The 25,029-nt window shown below is 41.2% G+C and overlaps 1 long non-coding RNA gene across 8 annotated transcripts in view; it reads left to right on the forward strand.

Moving 5' to 3' along the window:
* Positions 1–20,048: 20,048 nt before the first annotated feature.
* Positions 20,049–25,029, forward strand: part of LOC142743189 (uncharacterized) — a 220,816-nt gene continuing 215,835 nt past the window's right edge. For 3 of the 8 annotated variants that reach the window (XR_012881509.1, XR_012881516.1, XR_012881513.1), the window contains exon 1: positions 20,329–20,469. This is a non-coding gene — a long non-coding RNA (uncharacterized LOC142743189). The other 5 variants (XR_012881514.1, XR_012881511.1, XR_012881510.1 and 2 more) reach the window with 5 other exon arrangements.

Genomic DNA, 25,029 nt, shown 5'->3' on the forward strand with positions numbered 1-25,029 from the left:
CTTATAGGCTTCCGTACTAGGAAGCGATTGTTAGGCTATGGTTGCCATAGCAACCATCGGAACCTTCGCAGGTGCCGATGGTTGTTATTAGCAACCATAGGGTACGATCTAATCACTTAGAAGCAGCGATAGCTGCATCTAAGGGGTTAATCGGCCGGATCGGAGCCTTGCTTCAGTCCTGGCCGTTAAGGCACGATGTCAGCTGTGACAAACAGCTGACACCCGCGCCCGTGGCAACCTTCGTGGTTGCCGACAGGCTACAAGCCACTTCGATGCATCGATCACGTTGATCGATGCATCGAAGGGGTTAATCGGCCGGATCGGAGCCTAGCTCCGGTCCTGGCCGTTGCAGAGGGGTGCCGGACATCTGATTCCCGGCGGTGATAACGCTGGCTCAGCTTCTGAGCCAGCGTCATCACATACGCACGTCATAGAGCTGTGATTGGTCAGTCTGCTTTGACTGACCAATCACAGCAATCGCCGGCAAGAGACCGCTGTGAATGGTCCCCTGCCGTCTTACTGTGCCGATCAACTGTCATAAACAGTTGACGGCACAGTTATGTCACCTTGTCCTTTGACAGGGTGACAGTTTTTAGCCAGGACGCACCGGTACGTCCCTGTGGCTTAAAGCACTTCAATGCAGGACGTACCGGTGCGTCCTGGTGCGCTAAGGGGTTAAAGGGTAACTAAACATTAAACAAACTTCTGACATGTCATAGTGACATATCAGAAGTTTTGATTGGTGGGGCTTTGAGCACTGACACCCCCACCAATCGCTAAAACGAAGCAGCAGAAGGACTCGTGTGAGCTCTCAGCCGCTTAATTTCTGTTTGGCTTTTTCCAGAAATTGATGTAATGGTGTACGGACTCAATAGAAAGTCTATGAGCACGTACTCCGCTACATCGACTTTCCCGGAAAAAGCGGAACAGAAACGAAGCGGCTGAGCGCTAACACAAGTTCTTCTGCTGCTTCGTTTCAGCAAATGGTGGGGGTCTCATTGCCCGGACCCCCACCAATCAAAACTTCTGACATGTCACTATCACAGGTCAGAAGTTTTTTGAACGTCTAGTTACCCTTTAAATTAAGTTTGTTTGTATAGAAACTATAAGACATGCATATGTGGTATTATTTTAACCATTGTAACAGCCTCTGAGTATGTGTAGTCAGGGCCGGCCGTAGGTTGGATGGCATCCTGTGCGGGACTCTCTATTGCTGCCCTCCCCAAATGACAAATTAACCACATGTATACCGTACATAAAGATATATTTAGACATACAGGAAAATATATATATACACACACACACACACACACAGGTAAATATATAGACGTACATACACACTGACCGCCGGCATTCCCCACTTACCAGCAGCCGAGACCGCAGGACTCTGAGGTCTTGAATACTCCAAACCAATCCCAGTATACCCAGGACTTTAAAAAGGAACCCTGCCCACTTCCACATTGCCTGAACAATGTTGTGTCTAACCCTGTGTTGGTGTAATGACGGGGGTAGGGAGACAGATAAGTGAGCCCTAATCTACCCACCTCTCAGTCCCTGCCTACTTGCAACGACCCGCCCTAGGCGACGGGGTACAACTGGGCGACGGTCCCTACACTCAATAAGTGCACGACAGACAAACAGACAAGGGTACACAGAAACTACGGGGAAAAGGGGCAGTTGCCCACGGAAACACCTTTTTTTTTTCTAGGACGTTACAAGGTTTAGAACTTTAGCAGCAATTTCTCACATTTTCAAGAAAATTTCCAAAACCTATTTTTATAGGTACCAGTTCCCTTCTGAAGTGGCTTTGAGGGCCTTATATATTAGAAACCCCCATAAGTCACCCAATTTAAAAAACTGCACCCCTCAAAGTCTTCAAAACAGCATTTATAAAGTTTCTTAACCCTTTAGGTGTTCCACAGGAATTAAAGCAAAGTAGATGGGAAATGTACAAATTTATTTTTTTGTCAGAAAATCCATTTTAATCCATTTTATTTCTGAAAGACAAAAGGTTTTACCAGAGAAACGCAACTCAATGTTTATTGCCCAGATACTGCAGTTTTTAGAAATATCCCACATGTGGCTCTAGTGTGCTAATGGACTGAAGCACGGACCTCAGAAGCAAAGGAGCACCTAGAGGATTTGGGGGCTTCCTTTTTATTAGAATATATTTTAGGTCCATGTCAGGTTTGAAGGTCTTGTGGGGCCAAAATAGGGGGAAACACCCCCCAAAAATACACCATTTGGCAAACTAAACCCCTTAAGGAATTTATCAAATGGTATAGTGAGCATTTTAACCCCACAGGTTTTTTGCTGAATTTAGTGGAATTCGTCCGTAAAAATTAAAATCTAAATTTTTTCCAATAAAACTTAGAAATTATCAATTTTTACAAGGAATAAAGAAGAAAAAGCACCCCAAGACTTGTAAAGCAATTTTTACTAATTACGGCAATACCCCATATGTGGTAATAAACGGCTGTTTGGACACACGGCAGGGCTCAGAAGGGAAGAAGCGCTATTTGGCTTTTGGAGCTCAAGTTTGCTGGATAGGTTTTCAGGTGTGATGTCGCACTTGCAATACCCCTGCGGGACCAAATCAGTGGACACTCCCCATAAGTGACCCTATTTGGGAAACTACAGACCTAAAAATAATTTATCTAGGGGTATAGTGAGCATTTTGATCCCATAGGTTTTTTTGCTGAATTTAGTGTAATTAGGCCGTGAAAACTTCTATTGTTTTTTATTCTTTTTTTTTTTACGGTGTTCACCGTGCATTATAAATGACTTTTAATTTATTCTGTGGGTCGATTTGATTACGGCGATACCATATGTATATAGGTTTTTTATGCTTTACGGTGTTTGCACGATCAAATCACGGTTTTAAAAAAAAAAATAGTTTTTGAATCGTTGTTATAATACCCTGCAATACTTATGTATTGTAGGGTATTATACCTGTCAGTTTCACACAGACAGGGGGCAATTTAGCTCCTGCCTCTGGCAGGACCTAATCGCCTTCCATAGATGGCAGACCGAAAGCCTTTGTTAGCCTTCCGCTTGCCATAGCAACAATCGGCCCCCCGCAATCGCGTAGTGGTGTTGCCAATATTGTTATAACAACTTAAATGCAGCAGTCACTATTGACTGCCACATTTAAGTGGTTAATTGGTTTGGATAACCGCTGTGATCCGATCCAATGTTTTCCCCCAGTACTAAGGCTGCTAGTAGCAGCACGTACTGGTAGATGCCGGGCTGCGGGGAGTGCCTGTGTGCTCTGTTAGTAGCACACGTTAACGGGCTAAAGGCACAAGGACCAGTGCTGCAGCCCGTTAATCTACGTGGGGTGGTCGGGAAGGGGTTAAAGTTTAAAAATAAAAAAGTTAAATAAAACTAATGTTAAATCACTTTATTTATTTTTAAAAAGGGACACATACACATTTTTTTTTACAAAAGAATGCATAAAATACACACATTCATTCTTTTTGTGACCATAATAACTTGAACAAAAAATGTAAGCGTCATTTATGATATGTACGCTGAAAAAATAAAAAATAAACTGCTTTCTTTCACTTATTAATGTGAGGCATGTGGTATTATGAATTTTAAACCTCCATGTGCCTCACATTAATAGTAATTAACCCCATGATGTACCTCACACATTAACCCAATGTTGTCCATTATGACTGTGAGAAACATGATGGAGTTAATTACTACTATTATTGTGAGGCACGTGGAGGTTCAAAATTCATCACACCACGTGCCTCACATCAAAAAATGGAAGAACTTTTATTATTATTGTTGGCAAAGTTTCGTTTTGGTATCGAGAATCGCAATATTACACAAAGTATCGGTATCGAAGTCCAAATTCTGGTATCGTGACGACAACAGTCCACATACCCCATAGCCGTGACAACACACGCACACAAAATGCATGTATACATACACACACATACATATATATATATATATATACACATACATACACACACATATACCCACACAGGCTCAGATATACACAGTACAGATAATATAGTAGATGTTACCTGCAGTCCTATGTAACACCACAGATAACAGTGATAACTCTGAGTACAGATAACGTATAGAAGTGGAATGTGTCCGGCCCACGATGTAGTAAAATCACTGTTGCTTTATTGATAACACATTTAAAACAAGATGGATAAAAATCCCAGGTGAAGAAAGCTTACACGTTTCGAACCTATTGGTTCTTACTCATAACTGCCCTTCTATAGTGAAAGGGTCTGATTTATAACTCAGATGTAGGGAAACCACATGACCACATAACACATGATCATGAGGGAAATTTAACCCATTCAGTATTATTTCGATTTACTTCTAAATGGAGACCCTTCCAAAGGCAGTGTTAACTGCAATCTTTACAGGAAACCCATATTGGGCAATTCCATATTACACAGACGACCAGCTCACACCCTAAACACATTACTAGGAATCTCCGCATAGGACATCATAGATACAAGGTTATGATCTAGGGAGTACTCCAAATTTAATTTGATTAGAGCTAAAACCATTGTCAATACTTAAAGTAGAGCCCAGTACCTGTATCCCTCAAACAAACAGTAAAAACACGATCAATCAAAATTTACCAGGCCAGTTTTTAACAGACGAGTGTGTTTTACAGCTGACACGCTGCTCTAACAGCCAGGAACAGCGATCGCGCTGTTCTTGGCTGTTTAACTAAATAAATGCCGCGGTCAATAGTGACCGCGGCATTTAAACCGTTAGAAGGAGGGGGCGTCCCCTTCCGACATCCCAATGGCCCCCCCGCAGCGGCGATCGGGAGGGGCGCCAATTATTTTCATGGCAGCCCGGGGGCCTAATGGCAGCCAGTGGCCTGTGGCGGGGCTTAGCAGTAGTCTGTAAAAATGACAATATAATGGAACACATTAGTATTGCAGTGTATTGTACCACCGATCTGACGATCGCTGGTTCAAGTCCCCTAGGGGGACTAAGAAAAAAGTGTAAAAAAAAGTCAAATAAATTATTTAGGAGTGTAAAAATAAATAATACATAAATATATATACATATTAAAAGTAAAAAAAAAAAAAAAACATTTGCCATTTTTCCCTAAGGACAATGTAAAAAAAATAATTGGTATCGCTGTGTCTGTAAAAGTCAGAAATATTACAATATACCATTATTTAACTCGCATGGTGAAAAGGCGTAAAAAGAGAAACATTTTAAAACACGAGAAAGGTTGTTTTTTGGTCACCCTAGCGCTGAATTTTTTTTTAATAAAAAGTGATTACAAAAATCGTATGTACCAAAACATGGTACCAGTAAAAAATACGTCCTGCAAAAAAATAAGGACATAAATGACCGAGGTTAAATCCGCTATAAACTGGAGAACATCTTCTGCATATAACGAGATTTTATCAACCTTATTCCCCAATTGAAAACCCACTATATTCTCAGATGTTCTGATCTCCATCGGCAAGACCTCAATTACTAGGGTAAATAGGAGGGGGAACAGGGGACAACCCTGCCACACTACCCTTTCTTTTATTTTTATAATATTTTAGTTGCATTTTTTTAAAATACAAATGAAATACACAGATAAAAAGATTACAAAATAGATATATTCAGAACATTGTTACTACATAACAACATTTATTCTAAACACTATGCTGACAATACAGCTCATTCTACCTCTGAGCGCCCTCCCTTCATATCCCCCCTCCCTCAAGTATCCCCACCCTCATGTGCCACACTGCTTGAATATTGGGGTATTTTTATAATTATATTTTCGGAATATACTATCTCGTTGCTCTAACCAGAATAACAGATCTATAAGTGTTTTCTATCTTTTATCTAGATTATAATTTATTGCTGGCAGATCAATTTAACCTGTATATTCCAGACGGATCAGACAATTCAGTATGTTCCTAAAATATATATACAATATGTTCGCGCCAGATGGTGGATCCATTGATCCAATATAGTTTTCTGTGCAGCCAACAAAATTACATGAAGGGAGTCTCTGTCTTTGTTCTTCTCTCCTTTTTTGATATCCTCAACATGTAATACAAAAAACCATGGTTTCTTTATGGTATCATTCACCTTATTGATCGATTTGTGTACCTCATCCCAAAACTCTTTTAATGATCGGCAAAACCAGAGACCATGTATTAAGTTGGATTTTTCCTTGCTGCACTTAGGGCCGCTCACAATATACCTAGGTATATACTTTTGCAAAGGCTTATCAAAATCATATATAGCCTGATGCATAATTTTCCAGTATAGCTCTCTCCAGTATAGCTCTCTCTATATGCAATGGGGCTACACACTGTATAGTCCGGATAAAAATTCAACACACTGACTCCAGGAAAAGTTCCTCACCATCCCCAATATCAAGGTTAGATGTGGTAGATGAAGTATCAGAACACACTTGGTGTTTCTACTGCATGGTCTCCCAGCCTTAACATAAAGTGGTTCTGCAAAGGATAAAAGCAGACAAACATAGCGCAGACTGCAGAGTTGGATAAAATCCTTTGGTACTTTATTTCATATACTCACAAAGTGACAGAATAAAAAGCACTCATCACCATGTTGCACGCCAAGCCTCTCCTGCACTGTATATCCGGACTATACAGTGTGTAGCCCCATTGCATATAATTTTTATATATGTATTCCTGAGTGGATTGCTGGACTTTATTCACTGCAATTGGGTGCTACACGTAATACAGATTAGTGCAAACCATGTCAGTACTGTCACATACTCTCTGCCTGCGGCTTCCTCGGTCTCCAGGACATCGAGAGTTACTCGCTCGGGCGTAGCCTGGCCGACTGAGGCAGCCTGCAGCCAATAGGAGCTCAGTAGCGTCAGGCCAATCAAAGCCTGGCTGATGTTCCTGAGCTCTCGCCCTCTCCTTATTTAGTTCAGCCTGGGATAGTTGGCCTTTGTCTGTAATTAGTTTCCTTGCCTGGTGCTTTCCCTTGTTTCAGACTCCCCTGAGTGACTTGTTTTTTGACTTCTTGTGACCTGACCTCAGCTGGACTCCTGACTTTTATTTGCCTTCTGACTTTTGTTTTTTCCGCACTCTCCCGGTTTGACCCTGCCTGCCTGACTCGGTCTTTTGCATCCGGACTTGTCTGCGGCGCAATTGCCCTGCATCTCCCTCCGTGTACTTCCCTGGTGACCCTTTGTTATTTCGTACTGTCTCTGTCTTATCTGTTTGTCAGTTTCACTTGTATCAGTAAAGGGAACGCCGCCTAGTTGTGCGCCGTTGTTTAGGTCAGGTCATACAAGTAGGTAGGGACAGAGGTTTGGGAAGAACAGGGACCTCACTGTTTATTGTGTATTTGTTCATGACAAGTACATTATATTTTCTTAGATGCACTCCCCTTTCTAAGTTAAAGTACACTTATTTCTGACGATTCATGCCCACTCTAGCCTTTGGTTGTCCGATACCGAAGCGACCCAAAATACTAAAAAGAAAACGCCATTGCACTGTATCAAAAGCATTCATAGCATCAATTGAGAGGATGGCACCCCGCATTGCATACACTCGCCCATACTGCAAATTAGTAAAGATTCTACGGATGTTCTTTACCATTATCCCTACCAGAAATAAACCTGGTCTAATCAGGATGAATTATACTATTTATTACCTTCATCAATCTGCTGGCCAAAACCTTGGCCAACAGCTTGACATCGGCATTTAACAGTGAAATAGGCCGGTACGTTTCCGGCAAAAGAGGGATCACAATAAACTGTGTAGCCTCCATAGACTCAGGAAGCCTACCTCTAACATAGGCGAAATTTACTGTTTCCGCTAAAGCAGTGATTAATTTATCAAGTATATATTATATAGTTCAAATGAAATACCGTCTGCCCGGACCGCTTTGTTATTAGGTGTTCACACAAGGACACACCCAATTCTTCAGACGATATCGAGTGATCTAACATCAATTCCATCCAGATAGCTGTCTATGCTATTCTCAGAATCTTTCAACCTAGAGAAATAAAGATCTTGATAAAATCCCCTGAATTATTGTACTATTTCCCATGCATCATCAACAAGTTGCCCCTTTTTGTTCCTAATAGAGGTAATGGAGTTAGAAGGCTGTAGGTTGCTTACAATATGGGCCAAAAAGTTATCATACTTCATTTGGGAGAATTTCCACTGAGATTCAGTACCCTCTGATGGGTTTTCTACATATAATTTTTCCGCCTCAACTAGCTATCTTTTAGCAGTATCTCTTTGGTTATACTGAATCTCTTAATAGTGTATTGATTTTTGAACACTATTCCCCTAATGAGTGCTTTTAGGGTATCCCATAATATCGCTAAGTCCGGGTAACCAGAGTTAGCCACAAAAAAATCTCATAATTCATTATCAATCTCCTGGAAGTGAATTTTACCCAAGACCAATGGAAAAATCGTATACTCCTTATTAACCCGTCTCGGGCTCAGATCAAGCTCGACCATAAGGGTATGTTCAGCCACAAAACCAAACACGTCTGTAAAATACAGAGCTGTTTTCAAGGGAAAACAGATTCTGATTTTCAGCTGATTTTGAAACCACAAATGTTCAACGGCTCTTCATGCACTTCTTTTTACGGTGCGTTTTTTAGGCACCGTTTTTCAAACGGCCGCGTAAAAAAGCTCCCCGTTAGAACGAAATACCGTTTTTCGCATTGAAATCAATGGGCTGATGTTTGGGGGCATTCAGCTTCCATTTTATCAGCCGTTTTTCTAGGCTTTTACACCCCCCGAAAAACGGCTGAAAATAAGTTGTGTGAACATACCCTCAGAGAAACGTGGTCTGAGATCCTGCTGGTTCATAAGACATTTTCTTAATATACTTCGCATACTTCGCTTTGGATATCCTCCAAATATTCCTAGTGAACGTCATTGAGTGTAGGAGGGGGGTCGTCAGGGTGTCCGCCGTTCCAGACCACAACAAAGCATTCGGGTGTGTAGGTGCGATCCATAATTTCTCAATCTCAGTCCATTTATTATATGCCCTTAGTGAGGTCCAGCATGGGATCCTTCTCAAATGTACCGCCAGGTAGTACCGATAAACGTCTGGGACAGCTAATCCACCCGCCGTAACAGACGAGAGCATGACTGAGCTTGGGATTCTATGTCGCCTACCCGCCCAAATGTATTTCAAAAGAGTCGTTTGAAATTTGCACAGGTCTTTTCGTGGTATAGGGACCGGGAGGGTTTCCAAAAGGTATAGATACTTTGGTAGGATAGTCATTTTAACCGCCGATATTCTGCCGAAAAAAGACAAAGGCAGGACAGACCATCTGGATATGAGTTTGTTTATGTCTTGAAAGAAGGGGGCATAATTATGTTTGTACAGGGAGGCATATGAACTAGAAATCTGAGTGCCTAAGTATTTTATTGTGTCCGTCTTCCAAGTATATTTAAAGGAAGACTGCAGGGTCGCTATAAGTGACGGGGCCAGATTAATCGGTAAGGCTTCTGTTTTAGAGTTGTTGATTTTATAACCCGAATGTCGACTATATTCTTTTAGGACCGAATGTAGGTTGGGCAAGGAGATCTGTGGATTGCGCAGAGTCAGGAGGACATCATCAGCGAAGAGGGATATTTTAAATTCCCTATCTCTTACCATGATACCTTGAATGTCCGGATTTCTCCTGATATAGGAAGCCAGTGGCTCTAAGCAAAGCACAAAAAGGAGGGGAGAGAGCGGGCACCCTTGACGGGTACCATTGAAGATAGAAAGGCTTTGAGATGTAGCATGTGGCAATTTTACCGTTGCGTTCGGGGAGGAGTATAGTGCACGTATCGCGTGAAGAAAAGGGCCAGAAATGCCAATCGTCGCTAGGGTGGCGAAGAGGAAGGACCAGTCTAATCGATCAAATGCTTTCTCAGCATCCAGACTCAAGAGCAGGCCCGATGTTTCTGATTTATTGATAACATCTATCAGATCTATAGTTCTTCTAGTGTTATCCCCCGCCTGTCTATGCATGACAAATCCCACTTGATCTTTTTGGATCAACCCGGGCAGAAGGGAACCCAGCCTATTGGCCAAAATCTTGGTGAATATTTTTAAATCTGCGTTCAGCAGCGATATCGGTCTATAGTTAGAACAATCAGAATGGTCCTTCCCCGGTTTAGGAATAACCGTGATAAAAGAATGAAGCATTGAGGAGGGTATCTGCTCCCACTACAGGAAGGAATTAAAGAGGTCTATCATGTGTGGAGTTAGAGAATCCTGAAAGACTTTGTAGTAGAGATAAGAGAAGCCGTCAGGACCCGGCGATTTACCATTAGGGAGTTCTTTGATCGTGTCCTATAGTTCATCTAACAAGATGGGTGCGTTGAGCATATCAATGTCCGATGTTGTAAGAGTGGGGAGAGAGCAAGATTTTAGATATTCCGAGAGGCACTGGGTTCGGGCAGTGGGGTCGGAAGGGAGTTGAGACGGGAGGGAATATAGCTTTGTATAATATTGGTGGAATAGATCGGCTTGTTGCTTAGGGTCAAAGAGGAACTGACCTTGTGAGTCTTTAAGCGCCGATGGGGTCGAGTGTAGTTGGTTGTTACGTAATTGCGCTGCCAGTAGTGAGTGTGCCTTATTTCCCCGCTCGTAGTACTTCTGTTTAGTATATAATAATAATAATCGTTCCACCTTGGCTATGGAGAGATCCTTCAATTTACCCCGCGCCTCAATAATGCGACGGAGAGTGGATGTAGAGGGAGACATGGCCATTCTATGCTCTAGGGAGGTAAGAGTCGCTGTCAAGTCTACCTGTTGTTGTTTCGTGTCTAGCTTGAGACGGGAAGAAATGGAGATACAATGCCCCCGGAGAACTGCCTTATGGGCTTCCCATATTGTAGATAACGTAGGGACTGAGTTCCTGTTAAGGGTAAAATATGAGTCAATGTGGTTCTTAAGAGCATCCCTATGTATCGGGTATTTAAGCAGCCTTTCGTTTAGTCTCCAGTGGCATTGCCTTGTAGTCCGTAAATCTGAACGGAGGTCAAGCATGATCGGTGCATGGTCTGACCATGTGATAAGGCCAATGTCCGCCGAGGATGTAGAGCGTAGGCTCGGCATGTTACCCAGAAAGAGGTCTATCCGTGTATGAGTATTGTGTGGATGGGAATAGAAAGTGTATTGTTTAGCCGAAGGATTAGCAACCCTCCATAGGTCATATAGATTATATTTACGGATCAGGCGACGAAAGGCTAGGGTATGTCTGCGTAGGTCTGATGATGGCGTGGGCGTAGTGAGGGATTGTCTGTCCCTTATGTCGGACACGGGGAGATTAAAGTCCCCACCTATGATGAGAGTGTTAGACGGGAGGCGTGAGAGTTTGGCAAAAACGTTCTCTAGAAAAGGGATCTGCAAGGTATTCGGGGCATATATATTACATAGCGTGAGAGGGACACCTCTCATTGTCCCCACCAGGATAACATACCGACCTATTTGGTCCATAATGGACTTACTAACTTGCAGCGGGCAGTCTCTAGAGACCAGAATTGCAACTCCCGCTTTTTTCTTATTTTGTGTCGCCGTGTATATAATAGGAAAGTGGGGCAGGGCAAATTTAAAGGAGCCAGATCTGTCATGGTGCGTTTCCTGGAGAAATGCAATATCTGCTTTCAAGTATTTTAGTTCTTTGAGCGCTAATCTCCTTTTGACATTAGAGTTTAGGCCCTTAACATTTAAAGAAACTATGCGCGCCATGACAGATCTAAAGTCAGCAAATCAAACATGAATATAAACCCCCAAGAGGGGCCCAACCTGCATCTATAGCGGGACGGTAAGAGACCGTAGTTCCTCTCCATCTCTCCAGACCCATGTTCCCGAAGATATCTCCTAGTAGAAGACCAGAATCCAAGGAAAGAAGGGGAAGGGTAGGGGAGACATAGACATAAAAACACGTAAAGTAAAATCAATAAACATATACAGTAACAGTGCGCTATCAAGTCATACAATTGACTATGAATGGAAAGTACCTTCCATATGGAGACATAATAATTCAACCGATTCTTATGCATAACGAACAGTGAAAACACTAGGTGCATAAAATGCACTAGGAAAATGAGTCGTCTCCGTAGGGAATAAGTGCCCCTAGAAGTCGACGTAGCCGGAACCCATCTTAGCAACTTCTGCTCCAGGGTCAGCCAAATCTGGTGACTCGGTCTGGTAGCCCCCCACCACCACCTATAAGGGTGTAATACAGTTTAAAAGAAATGAACACATAACATAAGAATAAAGAAAAAATTCAATGCGGCCTGTGCACTAGACAGTGCATATATACGAGTAGTAGCCTCCCGCAACAAACTCTTTTATCTCCGGATTGGAGACTTGCGACCTCTGTCGATAATAGGGTCCCCCGGTGTGGTGGATTTCTTTTTTTGCAGGACTTTGTGCCAGACGGGTGGAGGAGGTGGAGGGGGTAGAACAAGATCCCAACTAGGCAATTTCGGTGAAGGAATATCCAGTATGGCACAAAATGCTTGTACATCCATAGGCGACCTGAGGACTGCGGAGCGTCCATCTCTTCTGGCTGTAAGACTGAAAGGCAATCCCCAGCGGTACAGGATGTTAGCATCCCTCAGGATGGAGAGCAGTGGGCGCAGTTGTCGCTGCTTATGTAGGGTAATCCAAGATAGATCAGGTAGAAGTTGAATCGTAGCATTTCCATATTCAATGGCCCGTTTGGTTCTGGCCTTGGTCATTATGGTTTCCTTCAGCTCAAAGTCCGTAACACAGCAGATGATATCTCTTGGCAGGGTGTTGGCCCCTTTTGGTCGCAGGGCTCTGTGAGCTCTGTCTAATTTAATAGGATGATCCATGGCTGCGCCTATAACTTTGTTAAAAATGGTCGTCAGGATCTGTTTCACATTTTCGTCTTGTTTAGGTTCAGGTACACCCCTGATTCTAATGTTGTGGCGTCGACCCCTATTATCAAGATCTTCTAGATGGTTATGGTGATAAATATATTTTTAATCATGTAGCGGCCCCGCTAATATTCCATGACACTATTTTCAACATGGTTCTTCTTTATAAATGACCAAAAAACTAAACCAAGTAAAGAAAAAACAAAACCGGAATTTCCCTCTCTATCATCCACCACCGACACCTTCCCCCAAGAACACACACATAGTTCACTAACACACCAACTACCAGCGCCAGAAAACTCCTAACCTATCATCCCACACTCCCATCTCCCAGCCCCCCACTACCAAGACACAAAATGAAAATAAGATAGGTCACCACTAGGGAACCCAAGATGCCAATAATAATGGTAGAATGCATATTCAAAAAACCTTAGTCCACCCATTGACACAGGCTCCACCACTGATGGCCCATAGTGATAGTGAGATTTAAATTTAGAAGTTTTATAGCTCCTCTAAACAGCAAAACTGTTTACAGCGGTGCGAACATAATTGCACAAGGGTTTTCAAGTGTTTTCTAATCATCCATTAGCCTTCTAACACAGTTAGCAAACACAATGTACCATTAGAACACTGGAGTGATGGTTGCTGGAAATGGGCCTCAATACACCTATGTAGATATTGCATTAACCTCTTCACGCGCTGCTCCGCAATAGTACGTCTTGCACAGGGCTTGCTTTCCGCATCCAGACGTACTATTGCGGAGTAGTTCCCGGCGCACACTGTCCTGACGGACAGAGTCGGGGAATCGGGAGGTCAGCTGTCCCCGACAGCTGACACTCCAGCCTTGCCGGTCAGCGGATCATCGCCGCTGATTTCGGCAATTAACCCCATAAATGCGGCGACGGATTGCCGTTGCCGCATTTAAGTGGTTTGAAGCACATCGGCAGCCCCCACGAAGTTATCGTGGGGGCTACTGATGCTTGTCGTGGCAATCGGAGGTCAGACAATGACCTCCGGGTTGCCATGTACGGAAGACTCGGAGGAGCAGCCTTCTGCCGGTCCTCCGAGGCTTCCTGTCAGTGTGTCTGTCACGTCACAATGACAGAGTACATTACACTACGTGTGTAGTGTAATGTACTCTAGCAGCGATCAGAGCTGCAAGTCTAAGTGTCCCCTAGTGGGACAAGTGAAAAAAGTCAAAAAAAGATAATAAAAATGTTTTTAAAAAAGTGTAAAAATAAAAGTTAGAAGTTATATAAACAAACACTGCATTTTTTTCCTATAATAAGTCTTGAAAAAAATGAACACTTTAAAAAAAGTGCACATATCTGGTATCACCGCGTTCGTAACGACCCCAACTATAAAACTGTAGTGTTATTTTTCCCGCACGATGAACACGCCCAAAAAAAATCAATAAAAAACAACACCAGAATCGCTATTTTTTGGTCACCACCCCTCCCAAAATAGAGAATAAAAAGTGATCAAAAAGTCGCATGTACCTGAAAATAATACCAATAAAAACTACAACCCGTCCCGCAAAAAACAAGCTCTTACACAGCTTTTTTGACTGAAAAATAAAAAAGTTACGGCTCTCAGAATATGGTGACACAGAAAATAAATTATTTTATAAAAAAGTGATTTTATTGCGCAAACGCTGCAAAACATTAAAAAGAACGATATACATATGGTATCGCCGTAATGGTACCGACCCGCAGAATAAAATATAATGGTCATTTATAGTGCACAGTGAACGCCGCAAAAAAATAAACTAAAAAAACATTGTCATGCTTGTTTTTGATCACCCGGCTTGCAAAAAAATGTAATAAAAAGTGATCAAAAAAATCGCATGTATCCCAAAATGGTACCAATGAAAAGTACAGATTGTCCCTCAACAAATAAGCCGTCACGCAGCTCCGGTGGTGAAAAAATAAAGACGTTCTGTCTCCCAGGAATATGGCGATGCAAAATGTGCAATGTTTTTTAAAAGCGGGTAACATCTGACACCATTTATCAGTGTGACACCGGCCACACATCTATGAATTATTATTTATTTACCGCATTTTTATACCCTCTTATTATGCCCTGATGTTCTCCGCACAGATTACATACGCCCCCACATTATAAACTGAAATACCAGCGAAACCCAAAACAGAAAAACTACCAAGCAAAATCTGCACTCCAAAAGCAAAATGGCGTCCCTCCCTTCTGAGCCCTGCAGCGTGCCCAAACAGCAGTTTGTGCCCACATATATGGCATCGCCATACCCGGGAGAACACGCTTAACGCTTTATGAGGTATTTGTCTTCAGGGGCACAAACTGAGCACGACATATTATGCACTAAAATGGCATATCAGTGGAAAATTGCAATATTTACACCATCCGCTGTGCATTAACCCCTTTGAGCACTATGACTTAATAGCACGTCATGGTGCGGGGGTGATGTATGGAGCGGGCTCACGTGCTGAGCCCGCTCCATACGCTGCGGGTGTCGGCTGTGTATTACAGCTGACACCCAGGACTAACGGACCGGAACAGCGATCGCGCTGTTACAGGAGTCTGTAAGAATAACAATATACTGCAATACATTAGTATCGCAGCATATTGTACCCGCGATCCAATGATCGCTGGTACAAGTCCCCTAAGGGGACTAATAAAATGTGTAGCAGAATTAAAGTTATTAGTAGTAAGAAAGAAAAAAGTTTAAAGTTAAAAAAAAAAAAAACCTTTTCACATTTTTCTTCAAAAGTAATGTAAAAAAATAAACAGAATTGATATCTCTACGTCCGTAAAAGGCCGAACTATTACAATATACCATTATTTAACTAGCACGGTGAACACCGTAAAAAACGTAAATAATTTAAACTGCCAAAATCGCTGTCGTTTTCGTTTTTACCGCACGGCGAAAGCTGTAAAAATGAAAACCCCCAAAAATGGAATCAGATTTTTTTTCCTATATTACTAGATTTTCCTAGTTTTTTTTTCAGTTTTCCAGTACTTTTTATGGCACTTTAAATGGTATCAATAGAAGCTACAATTCCTCCCGCAAGAAATAAGCTCTCACATCACTCTACTGAGGGAAAAATAAAAAAGTTATGGCTCTTGGAAGGCGGGTAGTGAAAAACGAAAATAAGAAAGCAAAAAATGGATCAGTCCTAAAAGGGTTAATTCATTTCTAATGAAAAAAATGTATGACCCCATGTGGGGTATTTCCGTACCCGGGAGAAAGAGCTTTACAAAAATTGGTTGTTTATTTCTCCTTTATCCCTTGTGAAAATGAGAAAATTCAACATTTTAGTGGAATAAAATTGTGATATTAATTTTCTCTGCCTAATTCTAATAAATTCTGCAAAAGACCCGTGGAGTCTAAATGCTCACTATACCCCTAGAAAAATTTCTTGAGGGGTGTTTCCAAAGTGGGGTAAATTGGGGGCTTCCACTGTTTTGGTCCCTCCAGGGCGTTGCAAAGGCGGCATGGCACCGAAAAACAATCCAGCAAAATCCATGCTCCAAAATCCAAATGGCGCTACTTCCCTTCTGAGCGCTGCCATGGGTCCAATCAGCAGTTTATTACCACATATGGGGTATTGCCGTAATCAGGAGAAAATGCTTTACAAATGTTGTGGTTCTTTTTTTCCTTTATTCCTTGTAAAAATTTTACATTTCTATGCTTTTTCAGAAAAAAAGTTGATTTTCATTTTCACTGCCTAATTCCACTAAATTCTGCAAAAAAACCTGTGTGGTCAAAATGCTAACTATACCCGTAGATATAGGTGTAGTTTCCAAAATGGGGTCACTTTTGGGGGTTTCCCCTGTTTTGGTCCATCCAGGGTGTTGCAAACGCGACATGGAACCGAAAACCAATCCAGCAAAATCCGTGCTCCAAAATCCAAATGGCGCTCCTTCCCTTCTGAGCCTTGATGTGGGTCCAATCAGCAGTTTATTACCACATATGGGATATTGCCGTAATCGGGAGACATTGCTTTACAAATATTGGGGTGCATTTTCTTTATTATTTCTTGTAAATATTAAAAATTTCTATGTTTTTTCAGAAAAAAGTAGATTTTAATTTTTACAGACTAATTCTAATAAATTTAGCGAAAAACCTGTGCGGTCAAAATACTAACTATACACCTAGATAAATTCCTTGAGGGGTGTAGTTTCAAAAATGGGGTAACTTTTGGGGTGTTTCCACTGTTGTGGCACCACAAGACCTCTTCAAACCTGACAAGGTGCCTAAAATATATTCTAAAAAAAAGGAGGCCCAAAATCCACTAGGTGCTCCTTTGCTTCTGAGGCCGGTGCTTCAGTCCATTATCACACTAGGGCCACATGTGGGATGTTTCTAAAAACTGCAGAATCTGGGCAATAAATATTGAGTTGCATTTCTCTGGTAAAACCTTCTGTGTTACAAAAAAAAAATTTATTAGAAATGAATTTCGGCAAAAAAAATTACATTTGTAAATTTCCCCCCTACTTTGCTTTAATTCCTGTCAAACGCCTAAAGGGTTAAAACACTTTGTGAATGCTGATTCGAATACCTTGAGGGGTGCAGTTTTCAAAATGGGGTGACTTCTGGGGATTTTCTAATGTATAAGGCCCTCAAAGCCACCTCAGACTGAACAGGTCCCTGAAAAAATAGCCTTTTGAAATTTTCTTTAAAATATGAGAAATTGCTGCTAAAGTTCTAAGCCTTGTAACGTCCTAGAAAAATAAAAGGACGTTCAAAAAATGATGCCAATCTAAAGTAGACATATGGGAAATGTTAACTAGTCACTATTTTGTGTGGTATTACTATCTGTTTTACAAGCCGATACGTTTAAATTTAGAAAAATGCTAATTTTTGCAAAGTTTTTCTAAATTGTGGTGTTTTTCAGAAATAAATACCAAAATTATCGACAACATTTTTTCACTAACATAAAATACAACATGTCACGAGAAAACAATCTCAGAATCGCTTGGATAGGTAAAAGCATTCCGGAGTTATTACCACATAAAGTGACACACGTCAGATTTGAAAAAATCGGCTGGGTCCTGAAGGCCAAAACAGGCTGGGTCCTGAAGGGGTTAAAAACCATACGTTTGCAGCTAGAATAGAATATATATATATATATATATATATATATATATATATATATATATATATATATGTATATACATATATAGATGTATTGTACAGTTTTAGGCCTCATGCACACGACCGTAAATTTTGTCCATACTTACGGATCCGTAATTGCGGATAAAAATAATAATCCGTTAATCTCTATTGGCCACGGTCACCTTCCCGTATATTTAGGAGTGTGTGTCCGTGCTGTAGAAATGACCCGCAAAAAATAGGACTAATTTTTGCATTTACGGACTATGTTCCTAAACTTTATAATGTGAGCATGGCCTGCAAATGCGGGTGACAGTCTGTGGCCCGCCCGTGCAGTATTTACTCAAAGTAAATACTGCACGGCCGTGTGCATGAGGCCTTAGGCTGGGGCTACACAGCGACTTTGGCCGTACGAAGTTCACTTTGGAAAATTTGCTTTCCAAAACCCAGTTTGTGCACCATTCATTGTAAGCTCCACCTTGCACCCAGCGTGTAAGAAATGCACACATATTTTGTATCGCTGAAGTCGGCAGAAGTTGCCAAATATGTATTCAGGTGTTTTCCTAGTGGCATGCACCAGATGTAAAAAAAAAAAAAACATCACCTAAAATTACATATTCACATATTTTTACAATTTCTTTTCATTTTTCATTTTAAACTTTTTAAAATTCAAATATATCACTTATTTTTTAACACAATATGGAAGCCCAACATGTTCTGAGAAAAACAAGACCAAATACATGTAGGTTGGAAGAGTAAGGGCTTGTCCACACGTAGCAGAATTGCTGCGTATTTTCCGGATGGAAAATCCACAGCAGAATTCAGTATCAGCAAAGTGGGTGAAATATAGCAACATTTCCTGCTGCGGAAAGTGGACCGAATTGCAAGTTTTAGACTTTTATAAGAGCTTGTCCACACGTAATGGAATTGCTGCAGAAAATTTCTGCAGCAATTCCGCTGCGGAAAAACCGCACCATTTCCTGCGTTTTATACTGCAGAAAATGGTGCGGATTTGCGGAGTTTTTCTGTGTTGGGAGATTGTGACATCTCCTCTGATAACGCAGCACAATATGCACCATTTTCTGCAGTATAAAATGCAGGAAATGCATTTTTTCCAGAGGAATATCTGCTACTTTCTGCAGAAAATTCCGTTACGTGTGGACAAGCCCTTATAGAAGGCTAAAACTTGAAAATATTCCTGATCAGGAAGGGGGTAAAGCCTCCGGTCAGGAAGCGGTTAAAGGGGTTGTACGGACACGGGACCGTTTTTCATACTGATGACCTATCTATAGAATAGGTCATCAGTATATGATCGGTAAGGGCTGACTCCCGCACTGTTCAGCTGCTCCGGCTACCGGATGTTATGCACGGTACGCAGTGATTGGTGCCGGAAGCAGAAGGCTTCGTACACTGCATAGCGGCCGTGCTGCTGAGCTGCAACTCTGTTCCTATTTACTTGAATAGGAGCCGAGCTGCAGTATGGCAGCACAGCCGCTGTACCACAGTCATCTGCACGTACATCCAATGTACGGAGACAGCCATAGCAGCTGATCGATGCGAGCGATGTAGGATCCCCACCGAGAAATATAATGATGGCTTATCCTGTGAACAGGTCATCAGTATGAAAAATAGTCCCATGGCCGGACAACCCCTTAAAAACATTGGGGCTGGTTTACTACTCTGTCTGGGTATAGAAAGTGTCAAAAATGCACCAAACTTTGGTGTAAATTGGCACAGCTTGGCGCAATTTTAATGTGGGCCATTGTTTTATTACAACATAAAGTAATAATAAAAATAATGATATATTTTCCTTACGAGTTAAAACACAAAAGTACTAGACATTATTAGTGTAATAGCGAGCAGAAATAATCAGGAGAACGTAAAATAAGACATCAGATCATCTCTTCTTCTCCGATAAGTGATGTGTGACTCAGCAGCGCAGTGATTCCAAATGCCAAGCAACCGCCGCAGTCACACCAGTCTTCTGACACAATCCGCTATCACGCGCTGACCCCCTGTGTGCCACGTGCAACACCGCGTGATCGAGCCTGTAATGTTTGTAAACAAGCGTCATGACGCCACGTGAGTACAAGACTACTGGCACACGTCTTGATTGACGGCTACACTACCCAATGAGATGAGAGAATGTGACGACTGACAACAGAAACAGCCAATGTATTAACAGAATGATGACTGTAACGACAAGGAAGTTGGGCGGATTAAAAATTAATGATTGACGTTAAAGAAGCCAATCAGAAGGCGCGCAGTAGCGTGGGCTAAAGTGACTTACTCATGTCCCAACCAATGACAGAAGACAATGTACGAACGCTATCTGTAACAGCGCGCTGCTGCTGTGCGTGTGAGGTAAGTAATGACGTACCAGTGACAAGTAGTAATGGATGGTGGTGCGTTCTCCAAGATGGTGCACTTCTGAAATACCTGGCCTAGTTCACTGTATGGAAAAGTAACAGAAAATGTTTGCAATTCTCTTGCACATACAGATACTTTAAATGTAAGCCATTTTGGCCAGTAAATTTGATGGTTGGGGCTTAGTAAATATGGCACCCCACTTTTTATTTTTTTAAATGCAGTGAGGTCAGAAAGTGGGATCAATGCGTTCTCAGGGTATGTTCACACTGGGCGGATTAGTTTTAATATCCTCCAGTTTGCTGCCACTGAATACACTGGATTTTCTGCAATTAAATCCGTTGCAGAACATCCATAGCGTATTACAGCAGTTACAAAGTGGATGAGATTTTAACAAATCTCATCCACACACTGCAGAAAAAAACGTGAATAAACCCTGCAGTTTTTGTTTTTTTTAATCCGCAGCATGTCCATTTATGCTGTGGAATCTGCAATATTATTTCGGTTTTTCTACATTGGTTTCATAGGAATGTAAGAGCTGCAATTAACCCCTTCAGGACTGAGCCTGTTTTGGCCTTGAGGTCCAGCCCCATTTTTTACAAATCTGCCATGTGTCACTTTATTTGGTAATAACTCCGGAATGCTTTTACCTATCCAAGCGATTCTGAGATTGTTTTCTCGTGACATATTGTACTTTATGTTTGTGGAAAAATTTGGTCGACAAATTCAGTAGTGATTTGTGAAAAACGCCAACGTTTGGAGAAAATTTGCAAAAAATTAGCATTTTTCTAAATTTAAATGTATCTGCTTGTAAGACAGTTAACATTTCCTATATGTCTACTTTATGTTTGCAACATTTTTTGAACGTCCTTTTTATTTTTCTAGAACGTTACAAGGATTAGAACTTTAGCAGCAATTTCTCACATTTTCAAGAAAATTTCAAAAGGCTATTTTTATAGGGTTCAGTTCTGAAGTGGCTTTGGGGGCCTTATATATTAGAAAGTCCCCATAAATCACCCCATATTAAAAACTGCACCCCTCAAAGTATTCAAAACAGCATTCAGAAAGTTTCTTAACCCTTTAGGCGTTTCACAATTCAAGCAGAGGGGAAATTTACAAATTTAATTTTTTTGCCGAAATTCATTTGTAATACACTTTTTATTTTATAACATCAAAAGTTTTACCAGATAAACGTAACTCAATATTTATTGTCCAGATTCTGCAGTTTATAGAAATATCCTACATTTGGCCCTAGTGTGATCATGGACTGAAACACAGACCTAAGGAGCACATAGAGGGTTTTGGGGCCTCCTTTTTTAGAATATGTTAGGCACCATGTCAGGTTTGAAGAGGTCTTGAGGTGCTAAAACAGTGGAAAGTCCCCAAAAGTGATGCAATTTTGGAAACTACACCCCTCCAGGGATTAGTTGTGCTTTTTAATGGCACCATTTTTGGGTACATATAATTTTTATATTAACTTTTATTAACCTTTTTGGGGGGGATTATAAAAAAAAACTGAAATTCCGCCATTGTTCTATGCGTTTTTAAATTGACGCCGTTCACTGTGCGACATAAATAACATGTTACCTTTATTCTATGGGTCGGTACGATTATGGCAATACCACATATGTAGAGTTTTTTTTATGTTTTACGGCTTTTGCACAATAAAAACACTTTTGAACTAAAATTATTTGCTTTTGCATCGTCGCTTTCCAAGAGCCGTAATTTTTTTATTTTTCCATCAATGTAGTGATTTTTTGGGCTTGTTTTCTGCGGGACAAGACGTAGTTTTGAATGGTACTGTTTTGGGGTGCGTGAGACTTATTGATTCATTTTTATTATGACTTTTTTGGGGGGCAATGGAAAAAAATTGCAATTTCGCCATGGTTTTTTGCGTTTTTTTTTTACGGTGTTCACTTTGCGGTTTAAATTACATATTAACTTTATTAATGGAGTCATTACGGTCGCGGCGATACCACATATGTGTACTTTTTTTTTTTTTTTACACTTTTACTAAATAAAACCACTTTTTATGGAAAAAAATGGTTTTATTTATTTTTTTACTGTACTTTTTATTATTAATCTTTATTTCACTTTGATGACTTATTTTATTAGTCCCACTAGGGGACTTTACTGTGCGATGTTCCGATCGCTGCTATAATGCTCTGGTATACTTCGTATACCAGAGCATTATTGCCTGTCAGTGTAAATCTGACAGGCAATCTGTTAGGACGTGCCTCCGGCGCGTCCTAACAGGAATATGTCCAGGGCAGACCTGGGGGCTTTTATCAAGCCCCCGGCTGCCATGACACCCCATCGGAGACCCGCGATTTCATTCGCGGGCCGCCGATGGGTGACAGAGGGAGCGCACTCCCTCTGTAAACAAAGTTAAATGCCGCGGTCGCTATTGACGGCGGCATTTAACGGGTTAAACGGCCGCGATCGAAGTAAACTTCGATCGCGGGTGTTGGAGCAGGAGCTCAGCTGTCATCAGACAGCAGAGCCCCGGCTCCTGCCTGCACGGGAGACCCGTGCAGGACTTAGACTAGGCTGACGTGAAAAGGCGTCAGCCTAGCCTAAAGCCCATTAGTGAATCACGTAAAAAGGCGTATTAGTGGTCACTAAGGGGTTAAAAAAAACATAGAAATTTTTTATTTTTACACGGAATAAAGAATAAAAAGCACCCCAAAATTTGGCAAGCAATTTCTCCTGATTACGGCAATACCCCACCTGTGGTAATAAAATGCTGTTTGAACCGACAGCAGGGCTCAGAAGGGAAGGAGCACCATTTGGATTTTGGAGCACAGATTTTGCTGGAATGGTTTTCGGGTGTCCTGACGCTTTTGCAACGCCCTGGAGGGACCAAAACAGTGGAAACCCCCAAAAGTGACCCCATTTTGGAAACTGCACCCCATAAGGAATCTTTCTAGGAGTATAGTGAGTATTTGGACCCTACACGTCTTTTCACTATATAAACGCCAAAAGCAGTTATAATGCGGGCTGGGCACCGTTTGCAACAAAAACGTCGTCGTCACCCCCCCCCCCCCATTATCGACACACACAACCCCTGAGGAAGCACCTAAGGCGAAACACGCGTTGGGGTTCATGTGGAGGAGCAAGTACTGACCATCACTCTTTTGTTGCTGATATGGGTAAGGCTATTGTTACTGATGATAGACTGATGCACTGACACTTTATTCCAATTTCCCCCCCTCTCTTTACTACAGATTTAAGATGTTTATGGGGTCTATTGATTACAAATAGGGAACCCCTCTTGGGTACAAACATATACCTTTCAAATTATTCATTATAACCTATAGCACTCATACATTACATTCATCAACTTTCATTATTTGCTCCATCGATCTTACTAGACTCTTGTCCTTTATATATATTTTAATACATTGTTCATATGTGTTTAATTAATAAATATTTACATGATTTTACACAAAGTGGCTATAAGCTCTGGTTTCTTCTCTTGTGTATGGCCCACAGGTCTTTTGCAGAATTTATTAGAATTAGGTCGTGAAAATGAATATCAACATTTTTTCCACTAAAAGGTTGCATTTTTTCATTTTTGTAAAGGAGGAAAAACCACCGAAACGTTTTTGTAAAGTAATTTCTCCCAAGTACGGCAATACCCCACATGTGGTCATACATGTTTTTTCATTAGAAATTAATTAACCTTTCAGGACTGATCTATTTTTTGCTTTTTCATTTTAGTTTTTCCCTTCCCGCGTTCCAAGAGCCATAACTTTTATTTTTATTTTTCCGTCAATAGAGTGGTTTGAGGGCTTATCTCTTGCGGGAGGAGTTGTAGTTTCTAATGACACCAATTAATGTACTGGGAAACTGAAAATAAAATTCTTTGCAGGCTGAAATTGAAAAAAACTGAGATTCCTCCATTGTTTTTTGGGTTTCATTTTTACGGCTTTCACCATGCGGTAAAAACCACAACTTCTTTCTGCGACTTAATACGATTGCGGTAATAGCAAATGTATACAGTTTTATTTGATATTTTACTACATTTACAAAGTAAAAACTATTTGTTAAAAAAAAAATTGTTTTGTTTCACCATATTTCGAGAGCCATAACTTTTTTAATTTTTTGGTCGATTGAGAGGTGTGGGGGCTTATTTTTTGCGGTACGAGCTGTAGTTTTTATTGATAGTTTTTTGGTAAGTACAACTTTTTGATCACTTATCACATTTGTTTTTAAAAGCTAAGGTGACCAAAAAACAGTGATTTTTAGCGGTTTAAATGCTTTATCTCCTACGGCATTCATCGTGTGAGGTAAATAATGGTATATTGTAATAGTTCTGGCTTTTACGGACGCAGCGATACCAATTTTGTTTATATTTTTTTACATGACTTGACATGATTTTTTTTTTTTTACACATTTTATTAGTCCCACCTATGGGACTTGAACCATTAGATCGCTGGTACAATACACTGCAATACTAATGTATTGCAGTATATTGTGATGTTTACAGGCTTCTGTAACAGCGCGATCGCTTTTCCGTTGGGTCTCCCGTGATGCTATCAAAGCTGAAGAGGAGAGCGTGCAATTTCCGAACCGAGCACAGTGCAGGGAGGAAGGCTACTAGCATCATAGTTATGTACGATGCCAGGAGTCTCTGCCTCGCTGCGAGAAATCTATTCCATACTGTAATCGTTTTCAGCATGGGACAGTAGTTCCGTGGGGA

This window comes from Rhinoderma darwinii, chromosome 2 (assembly GCF_050947455.1).
Source record: "Rhinoderma darwinii isolate aRhiDar2 chromosome 2, aRhiDar2.hap1, whole genome shotgun sequence".
NCBI classification, from domain to species: domain Eukaryota; kingdom Metazoa; phylum Chordata; class Amphibia; order Anura; family Rhinodermatidae; genus Rhinoderma; species Rhinoderma darwinii.